The sequence below is a fragment of the Acomys russatus genome, chromosome 25, assembly GCF_903995435.1.
Source record: "Acomys russatus chromosome 25, mAcoRus1.1, whole genome shotgun sequence".
In the NCBI taxonomy this organism is placed as follows: Eukaryota; Metazoa; Chordata; class Mammalia; order Rodentia; family Muridae; genus Acomys; species Acomys russatus.
Window position 1 is genome coordinate 36,360,445 of NC_067161.1, and position 21,441 is coordinate 36,381,885.

Consider the following 21,441-nt stretch of genomic DNA (forward strand, 5'->3'; position numbering starts at 1 on the left):
AGGAGCTCTAGGCTGTCAAACTTAGGATTCCAATAGACTCCTTAGACATCTGACTTGTCCACAGGGACAGATGTCTATTTTCATGGGGCTGGTTGCTATAGCAACTGAAATTATAGACTAAAATTAACCACAGCCTTGTGTCTTAGTTTGATAAATCTAAGCAGAAGGAACTACACCTGGTGTTGCCTTTGGGCTCCCAGTTAGCCTTGGGTGCAAGAGTGAAAAAGCTGTTTGGAGCCAGGGCTTGGGCTGGAGTGTTGTAGGAATGCTACTGAAGGGCTCTGGGAGTGCAGAGAACTGGACTCTCAGGGGACAGCCAGGTGGCTCAGCGGGTACAGCCACTTGCCCCCAAGCCCAAGAACCTGAGCCCCATCCCCAGAGCCCACATAGTAGAAGGAAAGACCCTGTGCCTGCAAGTTATTTCTATCCTCCACTCACTCACTCACTCACTCACTCACTGTGGTGCGTTCGCCCCACCCTTACCGCTGCCACAAATAAATAAATAAATAAATGAGAAATAAAAAAGGAGAGTGGCTGAATTCCTGGAAGAGTTTGAAATTAGCGTTAAAGCACACTGGTGCACAGGAATCCTGCAGCAAGGGTGAGCCTGATGGAGACAGAGGATTTCAGAGTCCAGGGCTGGGCCTCCTGCCTCACCCAGACCTTCACAGGAAGCTAAGGAAGTGTAGGAGGCCTGGTTGAGCACCTCCTCTGCCACTAATGTTACAACACACCAAAGCCCTTCATCTACAAAGGAAAATTGTGCTAATTTCAAGCCCTGTCTGAACAACATCTTTATTTTTCATCCGTGAACTGGAATAGACAGTTGAATAGCATTTATTTGTTTGTTTGTTTGTTTGTTTGTTTATTTAGGTTTTTCGAGACAGAGTTTCTCTGTTTTAGCCCTGGCTGACCTGGAACTTACTCTGTAGACCAGGCTGGCCTCGAACTCACAGAGATCTGCCTGCCTTTGTCTCCCCAAGTGCTGGGACCACAAGTGTGGGTCACCACCACCCAGCAACATTTCTTTTAAACGCATGCTTTGGACCAAAGAATGAACCAAGTTTTTTGCATAGATTTTCTGATGACCTTTACAAAATGGCAATATTCTCATATTCTCTCTCTCTCTCTCTCTCTCTCTCTCTCTCTCTCTCTCTCTCTCTCTCTCTCTCTCCTCTCTCTCTCTCTCTCTCTCTCTGAGTGTGAGTGTGTGTGTGTGTGTGTGTGTGTGTGTGCCCGTGCGCGCACATGCTGGTAGTTACTAGTGCTTGGTGAGCTTCCCAACATGGGTGCTGGAAATCAAACTCGGGTCCTTTGCAAAATCAGCAAGCAGTCTTAACCACCGAGACACTTCTCCAAACCTCTGGACCTGTTTTTCATCCTGCAAAATGACAAGTCAGGGCCTTGAGGTCTTTGCTGGCAGACAGCACCTCCTCCAGCTTCTGCCATCTTGCTCCAGTTGTGACCTTCTTACACTCTGCCTTGGTATATGACTTCCAGCTCCCCGTGCCCATTTTACGTGATGCTGAGGTTGGAAACCAGGGGTTTCCACAAGCTAAGTGAGCATCCTGCCTAGTGAGCTACATCCCAACCTGCTTTCCTCTGCCTTCTAAGGGCCTCACCCTCATTTATACTTTCTGCTTCCGTTTCTTTGTTTGGCTTTGATCTTCCTGCCCCCATTTTGTAATGGCAGGTGAGGAGGATGTCACACTACCTCAAAATTCTTAATCTACTAAGTTCAACCCAGCCCCATTCTCACTGAATGGCTAAGAAATACAGGTTTATGAGGCCAATGGGAGAGTGTGGATGACAAAGCCTGAGGCCTTGATATCCTAAGCCAACCTGAGCTGGTGCCAGCTCAGCCTGCTCTAGATCCAGGGGCGAGATTGTGTATCACAGCCTTCATGGCTGTGCCCTCTATGTATCTGGCTCAGAGCCAAGGCTGCTAGGCTCACAAGGCCAGGCACACCAGAGACTGACTCAGCCCATTCCTTGTTACTGCATCTTTCTCCAGTCAGGTCTTCCCATTGGCTGGAGGACACAAAGATCTCATCGGCATCCAGGCCTTGGTCGCCTGGGCACATGGGCTACTGATGAGGGCAAGGCCAAACACATTGGAGGATAAAATCGGACTTCAACGCTTCCGTCTTCTGACTGGACTCCCCCAGGCAGCTGGGAACTCTCCCTCAATGCTGTGCAACCCCACAAAGAACTCTTATCTTCTGGCCTTGCTGAGTGGCGCACTGATTTGATCTGTAAGCAGAGAAGCAGGGTACTCTACAACTACCTTGGCTGAGGCAGACAGAGGACCAAACAAGAGAGTGGTATCGGCACTGGTTTTGCAGAGCTCCGAGCTTGAGTGTGGGATGAGTTATTTAGTTCCGTGCAAGTTGAGGCATGTTACTAACCCTCCAGCCTCAGTTTCCCTAGTATAAGCTGTACCCCCTCACTTGTTATGAAGTTCTTGTGACTATTAATCGAGGTGACATGAGATGCATCTGGCTCACTGTCAGTGCTCTTAACCTCTGAGCCATCTCTCCAGGTCCCTTGGCTCACTGTCAAATGCCATAAGCACTCCATACATGTTAATAACCTTTAAAAAAAAAAAGATTTATCTCATTTGTAATTATGTGTACATGGGTATAGATGCCCTTGGAGGCCAAAAGAAGGTTCTGGATCCTCTAGAGCTGGAGCTGTAGGTGATTGTAAGCCACCTGATGTGGGTGGGTATTGGGATCCAAATCTGGGTCCTGCTGTGGATATGGACAAGCACTCCAAAATGCTAGGGATTCATAGGGGCGGATCATGTGGTAGAGTGGCTGCCCAGCAGTCACAAGGTCTCCAGCACTGCATAAAGCTCAGCATGGTGGTACAAGCCTGTCATTCCATCACTTGGAAGGTAAAGAAAAATAGGAGTTCAAGATGCGAATGCCAGAAGTCCATGTTATGCTTCTGTGGCACTTCCATCTTCCTTCAGAGCCTTATGCCCATGCCTTTGAGATGCAGGCAGTGCTCTGGCCTGCCCTGTCTCTGGCTGCTCCAGGCCTGAATGGAGAAGCTAGGTGGTAGATTGGTTCTGCCTTTCCTAATCCTGGTCTGTAATAGTCTAGCTGCTGGCCAAAGGCCAGGAACATTCACAAGCAGGCATCAATTTTCTGAACCCCACAGTCCTGGAACTCCTTTCTGGAGGGAAGAGGAAAGCTGGGCAGCCCAACCCTAAGACGTGGCAGCTTTACACAGCCCTGGACGTGGCCTTCCAACGGAGCCTTTGTCAATTTCAGTGGCTGTGTGGGAAGCCAGGAATGACGAGGGCTCGTCAGGCCAGGACGTGGCAACTCAGCTTTTTGGTCCAGATGGAGCCTGGAGATTCCACGCATCTCCTGGGGATCTCAGATGAACAGAAAGAAGGCTCTGCTCTGTTTCCTTAGAGAGGCTGACCCCAGTGAAAGGCAGCGTCTGCTGACAGTGCCCTCATGTGCCACAGTCCCCACTCCTGGCCCCCCTCACAGGCTCTAAAATTCCTTATTAGTGGCTTGCTCAGGGTCTATGAAGTCCTAGGAATCCCATACAGAAACCTCCAGGGCCTGAGGGAAGGGGAACAGTTTTCCAGGTCTCTAACCCCCTTACCCCTGTGCCTACCTGAGAACTGCTGTGTCCTGGTTGACAAGTTAAGTTTTTGCCTAAGATTTCACATCTGAAAGTGATTTTATTACTTGAAAACAAAATTTGAGCTGGGCGTAGTGGTACACGCCTTTAACCCCAGCACTCCGGAGGCAGAGGCAGGTGGATCGCTGTGAGGTCAAGGCCAGCCTGGTCTACACAGCAAATCCAGGACAGCTAAGGCTACATAGAGAAACCCTGTCTCAAAAAAATCAATAAATAAATAAATAAATAATTGAGGGTGCTGAAGAGCCAGCTCCATGGTTAAAAGCAGCTGCTACTCTTCCCTCCATCCAGGCTGTCCTGGCCTCACTCTATAGACCAGGCTGGCCTTGAACTCACAGAGATCCTCCTGCCTCTGCATCCCTGAGTGCTGGCATTAAAGGCTGTGCCCAGCTTGCAGTTGCTGTTCTTGCAGAGAACCCAAGGTCAGTTCCCAGCACCCAGATCAGGAGACTTACAAACACTTGTAACTCTAGTTCCAAGAGACCCAGAGCTCTTTTGGCTTCTGAGGGAACCCGTATGCATGCAGGGATACACACACACACACACACACACACACACACACACAATATATATACATATATATATAGATTAAAAAATAAGCCAGGCATGGTGGCACACACCTTTAATCCCAGCACTCGGGAGGCAGAGGCAGGTGGATCGCTGTGAGTTTAAGGCCAGCCTGGTCTACAAAGTTAGGCCAGGACAGCCAAGGCTATACAGAGAAACCCTGTCTTAAAAAACAAAAACAAAACAACAACAATAACAAAAAAAATCTTATTGTTATAAGAAATTGAGGCCTGACATGGTAGTTTAGGCCTACAATCCCAGCACTTGGAAGGCTGAGGCAGAAGGATTGCAACTTTGGCAGCACCTTGGTTTATATAATAGTTCCAAGCCTCTCTTCTACAGAATGAAATTCCACCCTGACAAAGAAATAAGCGACAAAACCGAAAACATTTTATGCGTGCTCATTTACATTTGCGCCCACTGGTTCTCTATGTATATGAAAGTTCTGAGAGGTGAGCTGGGACCACAAAAGACACGTTTTGCAAGCCTACAGTTTAGCTCTTCTGGAAGCCTATGAGGCAGCACCTTCCTCGCTGAAACTGAGGTGAGGAGTAATAAATGTGTGTTTTCAACCTAGTGTCCCCACCCAGAGACCAGGCCTTCCTCCCCTCTTAAAAGGCTTTCTTTTCAAACAAAACCCGCCAGTAGGAGAAAGCTCCCTTGGGCCCCCCACCCCCACCCCCATTTAGAAACTGGAGAAATCTCCTTTCATTAAGAGAGCCCAGTGTCTCCCAGCCCCCTCCACTCTGACTCCTGCTGCCTCCTCCCCTTTCATTGTCTTCAGAAAGAAGAGAGAGCATCTAACCTGGATATCCAGGCTTTGCTTTTTTGGTTTGGACACAGGCTCTCATTTTGCAGTGCTGCTCAGCCTCCGGAGTGTTGGGATCACAGACGGACACCACCAGCCCTGTAGCTCGGGCTTGGAAACAGCCTCCTGCTGACTCTGCACTCCAAGTCTGGTCCTTATCTCTCCTCCTTTCTGTCCTTCTCAACCTTTGGTTTCTGTTTGCTTTTAACTTTTTTTAAAAAATTACATTTCTTTGGGGGGTGGGGTGGGGTAGAGGACTACCATACTCATTTGAAGGATAACTAGTGAGAGTTGGTTCTCTCCTTCCACTATGTGGGTCCCAGGAATCGAACTCAGGTTGTCATCCTTGGTGGCAAGCACCTTCCCTGCTCAGCCATATGACTGACCATTTTCTCACACTTTAATAAAGAGCACTAGACGGCTGGGCGTGGTGGTGCACGCCTTTAATCCCAGAATTTAAGAAGCAGAGGCAGGTAGATCTCTGTGAGTTTGAGGCCAGCCTGGTCTACAAAGTGAGTCCAGGACAGCCAAGGCTACACAGAGAAACCCTGTCTAAAAAAAAAAAAAAAAAAAAGCAGTGGATGAGAAGCTGAGAGACCCAAGCTCTGCACTAGTCATACACCGACATGAGCAAGTCAGTTCCGACCTTCCAGCCTCTGGGCTTAGTTTGCTCATACTGAAGATGTGAGTGTCGGCTTCATTCAGATTTTCTCAGCCAAGGTGACGATGGTTCCAGGCGCTCTGTGTTTTCTCTGTGTCCCCAGTGGTAGCCATTTGCTATTTTAATTGTAAAAACAAGGGTTCTATAGCCAATACGCTATCTGAAAACAAGCAAAACCTTTAGAAAGACCTTTACCTCTTAGAAACTACTGTTATTTTAATTTTTTTGGTTTTTCTTTTTTTTTTTCTTTTTTTTTTTTTTACGATTTACTTATTTATTGTTATGTATACAATGCTCTGCCCGCATGTACACCTGCATGCCAGAAGAGGCCACCAAATGTCATTATAGATGGCTGTGAGCCACCATGTGGCTGCTGGGATTTGAACTCAGGACCTCTGGAGGAGCAGTCAATGCTCTTAACTTCTGAGCCATTTCTCCAGCCCTTTTTTAGTTTTTCGAGACAGGGTTTCTCTGTGCAGTGTTGGCTGTCCTAGACTCGCTTTGTAGACCAGGTTGGCCTCAAACTCACAGCAATCCGCTTGCTTCTGCCTCCCGAGTGCTGGGATTAAAGGTGTGTGCCACCACACCCCGCACTCTTTTTTTTTTATAAAGATTTTTTTATTTATTGTATATGATGCTCTATTTGCATGAATACCTATATATGCCACAAGAGGGCATTAGATCACATTACAGATGGTTATAAGCTACCACGTGGTTACTGGGAATTGAACTCAGGACCTCTGGAAGAGCAGCAAGCGCTCTTAACCGCTGAGCCATCTCTCCAGCCCTGAAACTACCACTCTTTTAGGTAGGATCTCACTGTGTATGTAGCCTCGACCAACCTGAAACTTGCTAAGGAGAGAAGGTTGGTCACAAACTCAGAGATCCGTCTGTCTCTGCCTCCTCAGTGATGGGACCAAAGGTGTGCGCCACCACACCATACCAGAGATGTTCGTCTATAAAAGAACTGAGGGTTGAACCCAGAGCTTTAAGCATGCTGAGTCATCTACCACCAAACTAGACTCTCAGTGCTGTTCAGACTTTAAACTCAGTGTCTGCCTTTCTTCCTTTTATGTCTCCGTTTCTCTCTCTCCCTGAATTCCTCACTCAACAACTGTCTCTACCAGCAGAGCTAAGGGATTCCCTCTCTCTCTCTCACCACCCCAGAGCTCTCCCAGAGCTAGATCCTGGTCTCCTGTGTGACCTTTTGCTTGCAACACCGCCTAAGATTCCAGTACAATGAACCAGACAAGAGCTGGGCCAGATCCTAGCCAGATATCCCATCTGGTCCCAGGCTGCAGTCTCCAGCCTCTCCCCCTCCCCCACTGAGTAGCTGCCTCCCTAGCCCCATCCCCAGTTGAGCTATTCTCCTGATTCAGACATTTTTTCAGGGTGAAATCACCTCCGCTCCAGCCAGCTGAAGCTGGGAGTGTGCCTCTGCCCACTGCAGTGGCTCCAGGCCCTCCCCTCCTCTGCCACGTCCCCACACTGTTCTCTCCTCCAGGCCCACAGAATTTCCCTGTGATTTCTTCCAGCTTTGCAGAGAATCACAGACAGACAGAGAAGCCACAGCAAGTGGGATGGAGCCTTGTTATTTTTCCCATAGCTCCCGCTACAGATCCTGGGCCTAGTCCACTCCTGAGTGAAAAGTCCCAGAAGGTGAAAAGACAAAGGCAGACATTCAGCCAGGCCGAGAGACAGAAAGAGGCTTGACCTACATCACAGACAAAGAGACAGAGTGTGACAGTGGCCAAAGGTCGATCTCGTGACCCCTAACCTGGATGAGAGCATTGTTCCTGAGCCCTCCCAGGCACTGTCTTGGCTTAGGAGATATCTTCACTGGATTTGTTGTTTACTCTTGATTAGGGCTCCCATTCTAAAGCTGTATGTTAACCCATTGATTTCTGTCCAGTGACACAAAAGGCCATCAGGGATTATAATCTGATTTTCCCGTAAGACACTAACCAGTATCTCATATGGCCTGGAAGCCTTTCCCAGAATTCGTTCATTCATTCACTGCCTGTCAGCACATATTTCTTTGAATTTTCTTTGAACTAAATATATTATCTGTTGGCTTCTTCTTCTTTGTGAAGAAATAATAATAATAAATAATTTTGAGATGGGATCTGATGTGGTCTAGGGTACTCTTGAGTTCTTTTTTGTTTGTTTGTTTTGTTTGTTTGTTTTTTAGGCTTGAGTTCTTTTTGTAGCCAAGGATGATTTTGATCTCCTGGCTCTCCTGCTTCCACCTCCCAAGTGCTACAATTAAACGTGTGCATCACTGCCCTCAGCGTTGGCCAGCATCCCTACAGAACACCCTGCTCCAAAAAAATGGAAACAAACAAACAAACAAACAAGCCTATTAAGACACATGTCCATCTCTGGTGGCCCACACTTAGACTCCTACCACTTGAAAGCCTGAGGCAGGAGACTGGAAGTTCAAGGCCAGTCTGGGCAGCATGGTTAAGACTGCCACAAAAAAATCGTATATTTTGATGAGAGGCAGAATTAACATGAAACAGAAGGGAAGAGAATGAAAGGGAGAAAGAGAGAAGAAAGGGGCGGTGGGGGGAGGGGGAAGATGGAGACACACAGAGAAAGACAGGGACAGGGATTGAAAAGCAAAAAAAAAAAAAAAAGAGAGAGAGAGAGAGAGAGAGAGAGACAGAGAAACAGAAGTAAAGGCAGAGGGATTGAGGCCTCAGCAATCCTAAACAGAAAGCTAGTGACACACACACACACACACACACTTAAAAATATAATAATGCCGGGCACAGTGGCACCTGCCTGTAATCCCAGCACTCTGGGAGGCAGAGCTGGGATGACAGAAGGAGGGGGTAGCTTGTCTGTGAAGACCTAGTTAGAGTGGTACCAAGCTGATGGGTGGATCTCTGTGAGTTCAAGGCCAGACTGGTCATCAAAAGAGTTCAGGAGAGACAAGGCTACACAAAGAAACCCTGTCTTGAAACAAAACAAAACGAAAAGCAATACAATATAAATAGACAAGAGCAGGGCATGCGGCTCAGTGACGCAGTGTGAATGTAGCTGGGAATTTGGTCTCCTGCCGCGGAGGAAGGTTATTGAGTGCCGAGACATCTGAGCCTCCAGGGCACTCTATATCTGACCCTGACACCCAGAGGTGCCGCACATTTATGTAGGAGGCAGAAAGGAAGTTGGAGGGGACAGAGAAGAGGCAAACACAGAGATGGCCAGACAGACACACAGCAGGGACAGATCCTCTGAACTTTTGGGACTGGTGTCTGAGACAAGAGAGACAGAAAGTCAGAGAGTAAGGATGGAGAGCCTCCGGAATAACCCCGGATGCAGCCAAGAGGCAGGCTGCTGTGTCTCTGCTTCATAGATAAAATTTAAGCTTCTCTCTCTTGGCCCAGTACAGCCTACAGGCTTTACTCAAAGACCCATCAGCTTGGTTCCACTCTGACTAGGTCTTCACAGACAAGCCACCCCCTCCTGTCATCCCAGCTCTGCTGACACATTGTGTTGTTGAGACAGGGTTTCAACCTGTAGCCCGAATACCCTCTGTCTTTTAATCCTCCCAATCTTGGAAAGAGTCATCAGTAGCCAGGCCCCACCCGCCACCATATCTTCTCTAGTAGCCTAATCTGAGCTATTGTCTTTGTAGCGCCTATCACAAAGGGACAATTATCTTTTATTATTGACTGACTTTTCTCTGTTGCCCTCTTCCAGAGTCCGGACCATTGTCTGCCTTAGGAACTGCTGTGGCCTTATTTGACTGGGATTGTTCTCTAATTAAGAATTTATTTGATGGGGCTGGGCATGGCGGCGGCTATTCTAGTTTGCTTTTCTGTTACTGTGATAAAACAGTGGCCAAATGCAACTGGGAGAAAAGGGTTTATTTCATCTTACGCTTCCAAGTAATGGTCTGTTGTTGAGGGAAGGCAAGGCCAGAACCTAGACACTGGGCCTAAAACAGAGACTGTGGAGGATCCTGCTTACTGGCTTATCCAACCTGTCTTCTTCTTCTTCTTCTTTTTTTTTCCTGAGATAGGGTTTCTCTGTGTATCCCTGGCTGTCCTGGACTCGCTTTGTAGATCAGGCTGGCCTCGAACTCACAATGATCCACCTGCCTCTGCCTCCCCAGTGCTGGGATTAAAGGCATGCACCACCACGCCCAGCGAAGCAGCCTGTCTTCCTTTTCTTTCTTTCTTTTTTTCTTTCTTTTTGTTTTTTTTGTTTGTTTGTTTTTGTTTTTTTCGAGACAGGGTTTCTCTGTGTAGCCTTGACTGTCCTGGACTAACTTTGTAGACCAGGCTGGCCTCGAACTCACAGCAATCCGCCTGCCTCTGCCTTCAGAGTGCTGGGATCAAGCCTGTCTTCTTATGCACGCCGCCGAACTGTCTGCCTTTGTGTGACTCTACTCATTCCAAGCTAGCCCCTCCCACATCAATCATTGATCAAGAAAACGTCCCACAGGCCAAACAAATGGAGCCAATCCCTCAGTTGATTGCTCGTTCTTGTCAGGTGATTCTAGTTTGTTTCAAGTTGACAAAAAACTAACCAGCTCAGTGGCCATGCCTGTAAATCCAGTATGTGATGGGTTGGGGAAGGCCTCAAACTCAGAGATCAGCCTGCCTCTGCCTTCCAAGTGCTGGGATTAAAGACCTGTGCCACCACGCCTGGCTGGGTTATGTTTTTAATCTAAGATATTCAGTCAACCTCTCTATCTGTCTCTGTCTCTCTCCCTCCCTCTACTTTATGACCCTTCCCTGGGCCCCATGTAGCTAAGGGTGACTTTGAACCCCTGATCTTCTAGCTTCCAGCTTGCAAGCTCAGAGAGTGTGGGCATGTTCTAGCACATCTGACTAAATATTTACTTTCTGGCTCTGTGCAACCAAGTGAGTGACAAGAAGGTGAGCTTTGTGTGTGGAGGGAAGATTCACCCCAGGGGTGAAGAGGAACTTCAGACCAGGAAGTAGAAAGGGGAAAGTCAGCTGTGAAAGGGGACACAGAGGAGACTTGGTGGGACAGAAAGCTTGTTCTGGTTCCTGATAAGACTGCAGTTGTGGGGGCTGGAGAGACGGCTCAGAGGTTAAGAGCACTGGCTGTTCTTCCAGAGGTCCTGAGTTCAATTCCCAGCAACCACACGGTGGTTCCCAACCATCTATAATGTGATCTGGTGCCCTCTTCTGGCCTGCAGATGTACATGCAAACAGAGCACTGTATACATAATAACAAATAAATAGATCTTTATTTAAAAAAAAAAAAAAGACTGCAGTTGTGTCTGGGGTGCTGTCTGGGTCACAAAAATGATGTCACTGACTGTTCAGCCACTCGGGACAGGGGAGGCCTTTCTTTACTCAGCAGCCCTGCTTGCTTCTGCCTCTTCCCAGGCATGTGAGGAATGACATTGTTTTGAGGCTCAGCCTCTCCAGTCTTCTTTCCCCGAGAGGGCCAGGGAGGTATTAGGGGAGTAGACAAGATCTAAATTCAGTCTTGATTCTGCAGCAATTCCTTGCAACATAAACATATAATAATAGTATTTTTCTAGGGCTGTTGTGAGGATTACATACATGAGCTACTAAAATTTGCTAGAAAAAAGGTGCGAGGTGGGTGAAGTGGCGCACGCCTTTAATCCCAGCACTCGGGAGGCAGAGGCAGGCGGATCGCTGTGAGTTAGAGGCAGCCTGGTCTACAAAGCAAGTCCAGGATAGCCAAGGCTACACAGAGAAACCCTGTCTGGGAAAAGCAAACAAACAAACAAACAAAGAATATTCTACTTAGCCTGGGTGACAGCTTAGTGGGTAAAGAGCTGCCACACACGTGTAAGGACCTGAGTCCAGATCCCAGCACCCATGTAAAAAGCCAGGCACAGCAGTGAAAGGCTGTAATCTCAGCTCTGGGCAGATGGAGACAAGAAGACCCCTGGGCCTTCCTGCCAGCCAGTCTAGTTGGATAAGGGAGCTAGAGGTTCAGAGAGAAACTCGTCTTAAAAAATAAAGTAGAGCTGGGCATGGTGGTATACACTTTTTTATTTTTATTTTTTGGCTTTTTGAGACAGGGTTTCTCTGTGTAGCCTTGGCCTACTCCTGTAATCTCTTCATTCAGGGAGGCAAAGGCATGCAGATCTCTGTGAGTTGGAGGTCAGCCTGGTCTACAAAGTAAGTTCAAGGCAGCCCAGAATACCCAGAGAAACCCTATCTCCCCGGGGGGGGGGGGGCTTTAAAAAAATCTCCCACAATTCTAAACTTTGGGGTGGGGGTGAGGGAGCAGGATCTCCTGGTCCAGGCTGGCCTTGAACTAGCTATAGAGCTGGGGATAATTGTGAACTTCTGGTCTTCCTGCCTGTCTCTGAAGTGCTGGGATTATAGGCATGTCATTTCCCAAACTTTTTTTTTTCCTTTTTGACACTGAGGCCTTGTGTCACACCAACCTCATTCTGCACGGAACAGATGGATAGTGTTCCTGCCACTCCCGAAGCCAGCAAGGATGCATCCACACAGGCACAGTGCACAAGTGGCTGGAAAATCACCTTCCAGGCCCAGGATGTCCACCTTTCTGGAAAAGTACTGAACTATCCCCAACTGTAAGAATCCATTCCTTGTAGCCCCAGGAAGCAACTAAGGAGCTGACTGAGACCGGTCCAGTCAGGGGTGGGTTCCTCGTGGAAGAGCTGGCTAGGTCCCATCGCCTGGCATTGGACGGACTTGGTGTACCAGGAGGCTGGGCAAGCCAGCAGCCACCCAGTGTGTGTCTGGGCTTGTTTTTCCTGCCCTTTTCTGCTCCTTTTGGAGGCCCGCTGAATGGCCTCAGTCTCTGTCCTGCCCTAGCCAGCTCTGGACCCCTCCAGGTCTGGCCAGCTCCTCTCCCACCGGCCTTGATAAACAACCCTCTCCCAGCTGGGAAGCACAGCAGGAGGCTGTTTTCTCCCTAATGCATCCCAGGATGCCTCCCTCTCCCCATCTGGGCTGCCTTCCCAGGGCCTTGGCTGGGACCCTATGTTAACTCATCCTTGGTCCACCTGAAGGAAAAGAGACTCCCAAAAGTTCTGTTTTTAGCAGGAAAACCCTGTTTTCAAAACAAATTACTACCCAGAGTTTGCCAGTTTTACAGAACAGATAAATACGGGATGTTTATGGCAGACTTGTTAATTATGGCCAAATATTGGAAAGAAAGTAAATTTCCATCTGTGGGGACCAGGTTAGATAAAATGACGGTAAAGTTACAGGACTGAATGCTATTCAGTCACCTAAAAGCCCAAGTCACATCCCGAGAACAGCGAGTGTTCTGAGGGGAAAGTCTTCCTTTTCTATGGACTAGGTTTGCTTCACAGTTTCACTTTCCTGCAAAGGCCAAGATGACTGCTTGTTCTGTTAAATCTGACCATCTTTTATTTACACTCCTCAAATGTTTGTTCCACATTTAAGTCTGGCGACCAAACAACTTGTTTTATTCCAAACGTAAAGATTTCTTGGGGCCTGGAGAGATGGCTCAGCAGTTAAGAGCACTGACTGCTTTTCCAGAGGTCCTGAGTTCAATTCCCAGCAACCACATGGTGGACACAACCATCTGTATTGTGATATGGCACCCTCTTCTGGCCTGCACGAGTACATGCAAGCAGAGTGCTGTATACATAATAATAAATAAATAAATCTTAAAAAAAAAGATTTCTTGGGATATAAAGTCTTGGGACATTAAATGTTAAAAGGAGATTTATTGCATATACAGTAGTTTGTCTGCACGCCAGAAGGTGGCACCAGATCTCATTATAAATGGTTGTGAGCCACTATGTGGGTGCTGGGAATTGAACTCATGACCTTTGGAAGAGCAGTCAGTGCTCTTAACCTCCGACCCATCTCTCCAGGCACAGAACTTTATATTTTAATTTAACTTTTTTTTTTTTTTTTTTTTTTGGTTTGGGTTTTGGTGTGATTTGACTTTACTTTTTCTTTCTTTTTTAAAAAAAAATTATTAATTTTTATTTTAGGTACATTTGTGTTTTTGCCTGCATGTATGTTGGTATGAGGGTGTCAGATCTTGGAGTTATAGACAGTTGTGAGCTGCCATGTGGGCGCTGGAATTTGAACCTGGGGCCTCTGGAAGAGCAGTCTCAACCACTGAGCCATCTCTCCAGCTGCTTGATTTGACTTTTCAAGACAGAGTTTCTCTGTGTAGCCCTGGCTTTCCTGGAACTTACTCTGTAGATCAGGCTGGCCTCTAACTTAGAGATCCACTTGCCTTTGCCTCCCAAAATATGTGTGCTACCGCTCCCAGCCCAACCTCAAACTCTTGATCCTCTGCCTCAGCTTCCTGAGTGCTGGGGTTAAGGCATGACCACTGTGGTCAACATCCCACTTAGTTTTTGAGACCTGGTCTCCCACTGACACTGGAGTTCACTGACTGTGCTGGACAGGCTGGCTGGTGAGACATCATCATCCAGCCATTCAAACAGACAGGAACATATTTTAAGAAACATGTGTAGGATGCCCAGCCCCCACCCTGGGGAAGGGAAATTCAATCCCCCTTGAGTGTAACTGGACAGGTGACTCTCCCTCTTTTCTTAGAAGAGAAAAACAGGCCTTCAACCCCAGCACTCTGGGAGGCAGAGGCTGGCAGATCTTTGTGAGTTCAAGGCCAGGCTGGTCTATAGAGTGATTTTCAGGCCATCCATAGCTACACAGAGAAACCCTGTCTTGAAAAAAAAAAAAAAAAGATTAATCCCAGCACTCGGGAGGCAGAGGTAGGTGGATTGCTGTGAGTTTGAGGCCAGCCTGGTCTATAAAGTGAGTCCAGGGCAGCCAAGATAACATAGGGAAGCCCTGTCTTAAAAAATCAAAACATTTAGGCTGGAGAGATGGCTCAGAGGTTAAGAGCACTGACTGTTCCTCCACAGGTTCTGAGTTCAATTGCCAGCAACCACATGGTGGCTCACAACATCTATAATGAGATCTAGTGCCTTCTTCTGGCCTGCAGGTGTACATTCAGGCAGAGCATTTTATACACAATAAATTAATAAATCTTAAAAAAAGAAAAAGAAAAAATGAACACCAACAAGAAAGGAAGGAAGGAAGGAAAGAAAGAAAGAAAAAGAGAAGAAGAAAAACAAGCCAAATGTGGTGGCACATGCCTTTAATCCCAGCACTTGGAAGGCAGAGACAGGCATGTCTTTGTGAGTTTGAGGCCAGCCTGGTCTACACAGAGAGTCCAGGACATCCAAGGCTACACAGAGAAACCCTGTCTCAAAAAATGAAATGAAAAAACAAACAAACAAGCCGGGTGATGGTGGCGCATGCCTTTAATCCCAACACTTGGAAGGCAGAGGCAGGTGGATCGCTGTAAGTTCATGGCCAGCCTGGTCTACAAAGGTAGTCCAGGACAGCCAAGGCTACACAGAGAAACCTTGTCTCAAAAGAGAGAGAGAGAGAGAGAGAGAGGAGAGAGGAGAGGAGGAGAGAGAGAGAGAGAGGAGAGAGAGGAGGGAGAGGAGAAGAGGAGAGAGAGAGAAAAAGAGGAAAACAATAATTTACAGGGAGGAAAGCTGTGCAGTGATCTCAATGCCCTCAGGTAATATGGCAGTGCCAGGACACAGGATACAACAGGCTCCTCTGAGACAATACAGTAAAGATGTTTGACCTCGCCCAGATCCAGCTAATCCAGGGAAAATTGTTAGACAACCCCACTAGTGGGGCAGCTTATAAAATACTTGGCCAATATTCTTCGAAAGTGAATCCTAGCCGGGCGTGGTGGCGTACGCCTTTAATCCCAGCACTCGGGAGGCAGAGGCAGGCGGATCGCTGTGAGTTTGAGGCCAGCCTGGACTACAAAGCGAGTCCAGGACAGCCAAGGCTACGCAGAGAGACCCTGTCTCGAAAAACCAAAAAAAAAAAAAGAAAAAAAAAAAGAAAGTGAATCCTGAGAAGACAACAAGCCAACGATACGGTGAGCACCTGTGACCCCAGGTGAGGGCAGGAGGATTGGAGTTAAGGCCCAGCCTGAAACATACAATGTGGGGAGTGGGGGCTGGGGGTGTGGCTCAGCTGGAAGAGCACTTGCTCCGCATGCCTGAAGCCCTGGGTTTCCCCTCCAGTACTGTACAAACTGGGCATGATGGTGCATACCTGTGATCCGAATGCTGGAGGTGGGGGGCGGGGGGAATGGGGGTGAGGATGGGAAATTTCAGGCTAACCTGAGCTACGTGAGATCCCATGGCAAATGACCAGTGGACTAACGTGGTGAGAGGCAGCATGTGCCCCGTTGGAGCTGGGAGAGCGAGAAGGCAGATTATGGAAGCTACTGGGCTTAGCTCAGCTCTGTCCAGGTCCAGAATGTCCGAGGCACCTGATACCAAGAGAGGTTCGGTCTGCAGCAAAAGCAGAAGCTGAGGTGGCTGTAGCCTTACACGGAGATGTGGCACTCTGAGGACTCCAGGCTGCTCATCTTCTGGTCCTCTGGCCTCTCCTCCCTTGTCATCTCTGGCTTTCTGGCCCTCTAATTAGGGGCGTGCATAGGGACCACAGCTTCTGTTTAGGTAAAATGGGAGCCATGTGGCCACAAACAGCTGCCTCTGGGAGGGCAGTTTCCAAATTGAGCCTGGACTGAGGGGCAGAGGAGGAGCCAGGCCCAGGGTCAGGGTATCAGTGATCTTGCACAATGGAAAGATGTGGGGATGTGTTCTCAAGTGTGGGGCCTACAAGCTGGCTTTTGTGCAGCACTTACCAGGCCGGAGGCTGGAGTTATCTGCTCTGCCTGGAGCCATAGTGGCAGGCTGAGGCTAGACAGGGAACCCCCACCACAGTCCCTTCTTGAGTGTCCTCCAGTTCTCTGGGCTCCGTGCGTACGTTCTCACCTGGCCACAGCCAGACCTTGTAAGCTAGGGTAGTATCCATGTGGCCTACTTCCCCTTGGCCCCTCCCACTTTTCTCAGCTTCCCTTATCAAAAAGACATCCAGAGGGCTGGGCATGGTGCTCCACACACGTAATTCCCGGACTCAGAAGGTGAGGCAGGAGGATCAAAAGTTCACGGTTATCCTTAGCTAGAAAGTGAATTCAAGGCCAGCCTGGAGTACCTGAGATCTCCTCCCAAACAACAGCACTGAGGAAGAGGATATTGTACCGAGGAGCCTATTAACTCAAGGTTTTCTGATTTAGGATATTTACAGAGACAGGATTCACAGGAGATGGAGAGGGTGGCAGAGAGGGGACAAGAAGGAACCCTCCCTGTGGCACCACAACTCATGCCCTAGGCACGAGGAAGGCTGAAGGTAAGGGTGGAGTTCATATAAGACCCACCCCAAAGCTGTCCAGTGCAAGGGTGAGAAGCCTTGCTTCTCAGGGACACTGTACCAGACAAGGTTGGGGGACCACTCAGCAGAAGCGGGGATACACAGCCATCCCCACTGTCCCCATTTCTGGCACCCTGCAGCAATAACAGCCTCATGGAACACCTTTTAGGCAAGTTATCCTTACCCACTTCACTCAAACAAAGCAGGGAGGGAGTGCAGGGCTGGGGGAAGCACAGTAGTGGAGACTTGGTCCAAAAGGCAGCTAATGGTGGCTGGGGAGGGAGGAGCACTTTCTTCAGTGGGGTAGCTACAAGTAAAGTGCTCATCCTCCTGTAATCAACTCTTACCTGTGCTAGTGTAAGCAACTCTCATAGACTCTCTCTCTCTCTCTCTCTCTCTCTCTCTCTCTCTCTCTCTCTCACACACACACACACACACACACACACACACACACACACACACACACACATACACACACAGATGATAAAATTTAAAGCAGCAGATTAAGGAGACCTGAATGATTTACTTAAATTAAGTAGACACAGCCACCGAAAACACAGAATTCTAAAAGCAGCCCAGATGGACACTCCCAAGAAATAACAGACCTGGGCTGTATAAGGGATGGGCAGTAAGTAATTAAAGGAGATGCCACAAAGAGGGCGGTGGCCCAAGAAACTGATCCCCTCCCACACGGCACAGGTACAACCCTTCAGGCTCTGTTCCTTTTTCTTTTTCTTTCTTTTTTTTTTTTTAATATTTTTTTAAAGATTTATTTATTCCATGTGTAGGAGTTTTCTGTCTTCATGCACACTAGAAGAGGGCATCAGATCACATTATGATGGTTGTGAACCACCATGTGGTTGCTGGGAATTGAACTTGGGACCTTTGGAAGAGCAGCCAGTGCTCTTAACCGCTGAGCCATCTCTCCAGCCCCTCTTGTTCCTTTTTCATAATCTCCTTCTCTCTTATCAACCTTCAGTTTTCCAACTGAAAGACAATATTCTCCTTTGTCAAACTGGCATCCTGGGGAATCATGGGTAATCATCACTGTCACAGGGACTACCGTGATGAACCCTACGATATAGATGAGGAAACTGAGTTTCACAAAAGAAACCATCGCCTTCCACAGGCCACAACTACCCAGTAGCAGGGATAGAACATGAATGCTAAAGTCCTGGAGTGAGAATTTTGGAGTGTTGGTAAAACAGAAATATTCTAAGAATATGTTTTCGGGCTGGAGAGATGGCTCAGAGGTTAAGAACACTGGCTGCTCTTCCAAAGGTCATGAGTTCAATTCCAAGCAACAACATGGTGGTTCACAACCATCTATGATGAGATTTGGTGCCCTCTTCTGGTGTGTAGGCAGAATACTGTATACATAATAAATAAAGTCTTTAAAAAAAAAAAAAAAAATATATATATATATATATATATGTTTTCCCCAGCACTTGGGAGGCAAAGGCAGGCAGATCACTGTGAGCTCGAGGCCAGCATGGTCTACAAAGCAAGTCCAGGACAGCCAAGGCTACACAGAGAAACCCTGTCTTGAACCTCAACCCCACCCCCCCACCCCCAAGAAAAAGTTTTCATTTTAATCCCAGATATAGGGATATGGTGCTGCTTTGCAGCAGCTATGATTTGCCTAATGCCCTGGTGAGAGTGTGATTTTGCAGCTGCAGAGAGTTTCTGCAATTGTGTGATGGTTGGAATTCTGGGGACTTTTCAGAGGGTATTTAAATGCTAGCTCCCCAATAGGTGGGTTATTGGTTGGCTGCTGTTGGTTGTGGTTTATTAAGTGGTTTGCAAAGGAGTATCAAGGAGGAGGAGGAGGAGGAGCAGGAGGAGGAGGAGAAGGAGGAGAAGAAGAAGAAGAAGGAGAAGGAGAAGGATAAGAAGAAATTAGATATCCTGAGGGCGAAGCTCAAATTTGCCCAAAGGAGTTCAATGTCCCTAATCAGCAGGAAGTGGTTTTTACTTTAAAGTTACCCTCTTCCCAATCCCTGACTTTATTCAGGGACCCCATTCCTTTCCTCTCTATCCTTTTTTCTCTTACCTAGTACTAGGGGGTTGAAAGGGAAGAAGAAAGGGGGTGGAAGAAAGAAGAACCTACAAAGTTGCAAATGCTGGCTACAAAGTCCAGAACCTGGCTGGCTGCAGGTGGAAGCTCAGTCCATAAAAGGAATCAACGCTGGGTGCAGTGGCACACATCCTTAATCCCAGCACTGGGGAGGATGAAGCTGGAGATTCTTGAGAGGCCAGCCTGGACTACAGAGTGAGAGTCTTCCTTAAAAGGCAAACAATCTGGAGAGACAGTTCCATGGATAAGAGTGCTTGCTGCACAAGCACAGGACCTGAGTTCGGATTCCAGTACCCACAGAAGAAGGCATGCATGCATCTGTAACCTTAGTGTTATGCGAGGTGCAGACAGGGTGGTGCAAGCTTGCTGGCTATGGCCTCGCTCTAGAATCAGTGGTTTTTCGAGACAGGGTTTTTCTGTGTAGTCTTAGCTGTCCTGGACTCACTTTGTGGACCAGGCTGGCCTTGAACTCACAGCGATCTGCCTGCCTCTGCCTCCTAAGTACTGTGATTAAAGGTGTGTGCCACCACACCCAGCTCTGTTTGTTTGTTTTTCAATACAAGGTTTCTCTGTGTGTGCATCCCTGGCTATCCTCTGGATCAGGTTGGTCTTGACTCTGCCTCTCAAGTGTTAGGATTAAAAGTGTGAGTCATCACCAGCCAACTAGAAAATAAACCTTAAATAACAGCAACTGGAGATGTTTTTGAGACCATCTGCATAGCAATACCCTGTCTCCAAAAAAAAAAAAGGTGGGGGGTGAGGGGGGATCACTGGCTAGACACTCTAGCTGGAGTCATCCAGCTCCAGGGTTAGTGAGAGACCCTGTCTGAAATGAGGATGAACAGAGTTAAGACACCAGACATGAAGCTTGGGGATGGCTTCCTCCAAGTGAACAAACAAACACTGTATATGCACAGTAGCCAGTTGTAGAACGCCACTTGGCTTGCTCCTGGCCTGGGAAAGTGGAACTCTGGTCCAGGCTGCCTAGTCTGTTGGAAACACCCAAGGCTTGAGATAGTGGTGCCTTTAGGGCTAGAGGCTCCTAGTTGTGATCAGTGCATTCAGCTGAGGCCCTTAGTTCTGTTCTTTAGGATGACCAAATCCAAAGCACACTGCCATCTAGTGGTAAAAAAAAAAAAAAAGAAACACAAAACCCCCAACTACCAGGAGGTTTAGGAAGAAGCCCTGTGCCCCTAAGGGACCACAAGGGCAGAATCGGCCCTAGACTTTGTTGGTAGGCAGGTGATTGACTGGGGGATCTTATGCAGCTAGCCTCAAACTCTCTATACAGCTGAGGCTAGCCTTGAGCTCCGGTTCCTCTTGCCTCCACTGTGAAAGGATGTCTCAGTTCTGGGTACCAGGTTCCCTGGAGTGAAGGAACTGTGATTGTCCAGATGAAGAAATGTCCCCTGGGAGTGATGTGCTGGCTAGTCCAAGGTCACGCTGGCTAAGGGCAGAACTGATCTTGTCCCATGTCCAGCAGTGTTGAGTGCCCAGTAGATGGCAGAGGATCCATATTCAGTGCCCTTTCCCCACCTTAGGGATCTCAGAACTGCCTATAATTCCAGCTCCATGAGATCTAGTGTCCTCTTCTGGTCTCCTTGGGTACCCACACTCACAGATACACATATTTATACTCATAAATACATCTTAAGGTTGGACATAGTGGTGCATGCTACCAATTCAAGCTTTTAGGAGGCAGAGATAGGTGTTTCTCTATGGGTTCTACAGGGCAACCTTGTGATACCCTACCTCGCAAAACAGGAGAATGAACCACTGCTGTATAAACCTGCCTATGCACAGCAGACAGTTGCAGAAAGCCACTTGCCTTGCTCCTGGCTTGGGAAAATGGAACTCTGGTTTTCAGTGTAGGTGGGCAGAAAACTCCATTTCTTTTATGAGGTGGGACCTGTTTCCTCTTTCCAGCTCCCCCACCCCAACCTGGGTCATGAGGTAATGACTCTGTCCAGATCAACTTTCCCCATGATCTGGTGAAGATGGTCTAAAGTCTGTTCAAAAGCATCTCAGACACCACATGTGTCCTGCATGGTCTGTGGTTCATCTGGGCCATCTCTCTGGTTCCCAGACTGGCAGCAATGTAACACCTCACACACACGTTTTCTTTTCTTTTTTCTTTTTAAGCTATACAAACTTAAGCCAGGCAGTGGTGGGGCACGCCTTTAATCCCAGCACTCGGGAGGCAGAGAGGCAGGTGGGTCTCTGTGAGTTCAAGGCCAGCCTGATCTACAAAGCAAGTCCAAGACAGCCAGGACTACAAGAGAAACCTTGTCTCGAAAAAACAAAAACAAAACAAATGAACAAAAACCCACTGCCTTGCCTAGCTCAGCAGCTCCGTGAAGGTGGTGTCACTCTTTGGAGGGAAGGACTTGCCAGTCCTCTG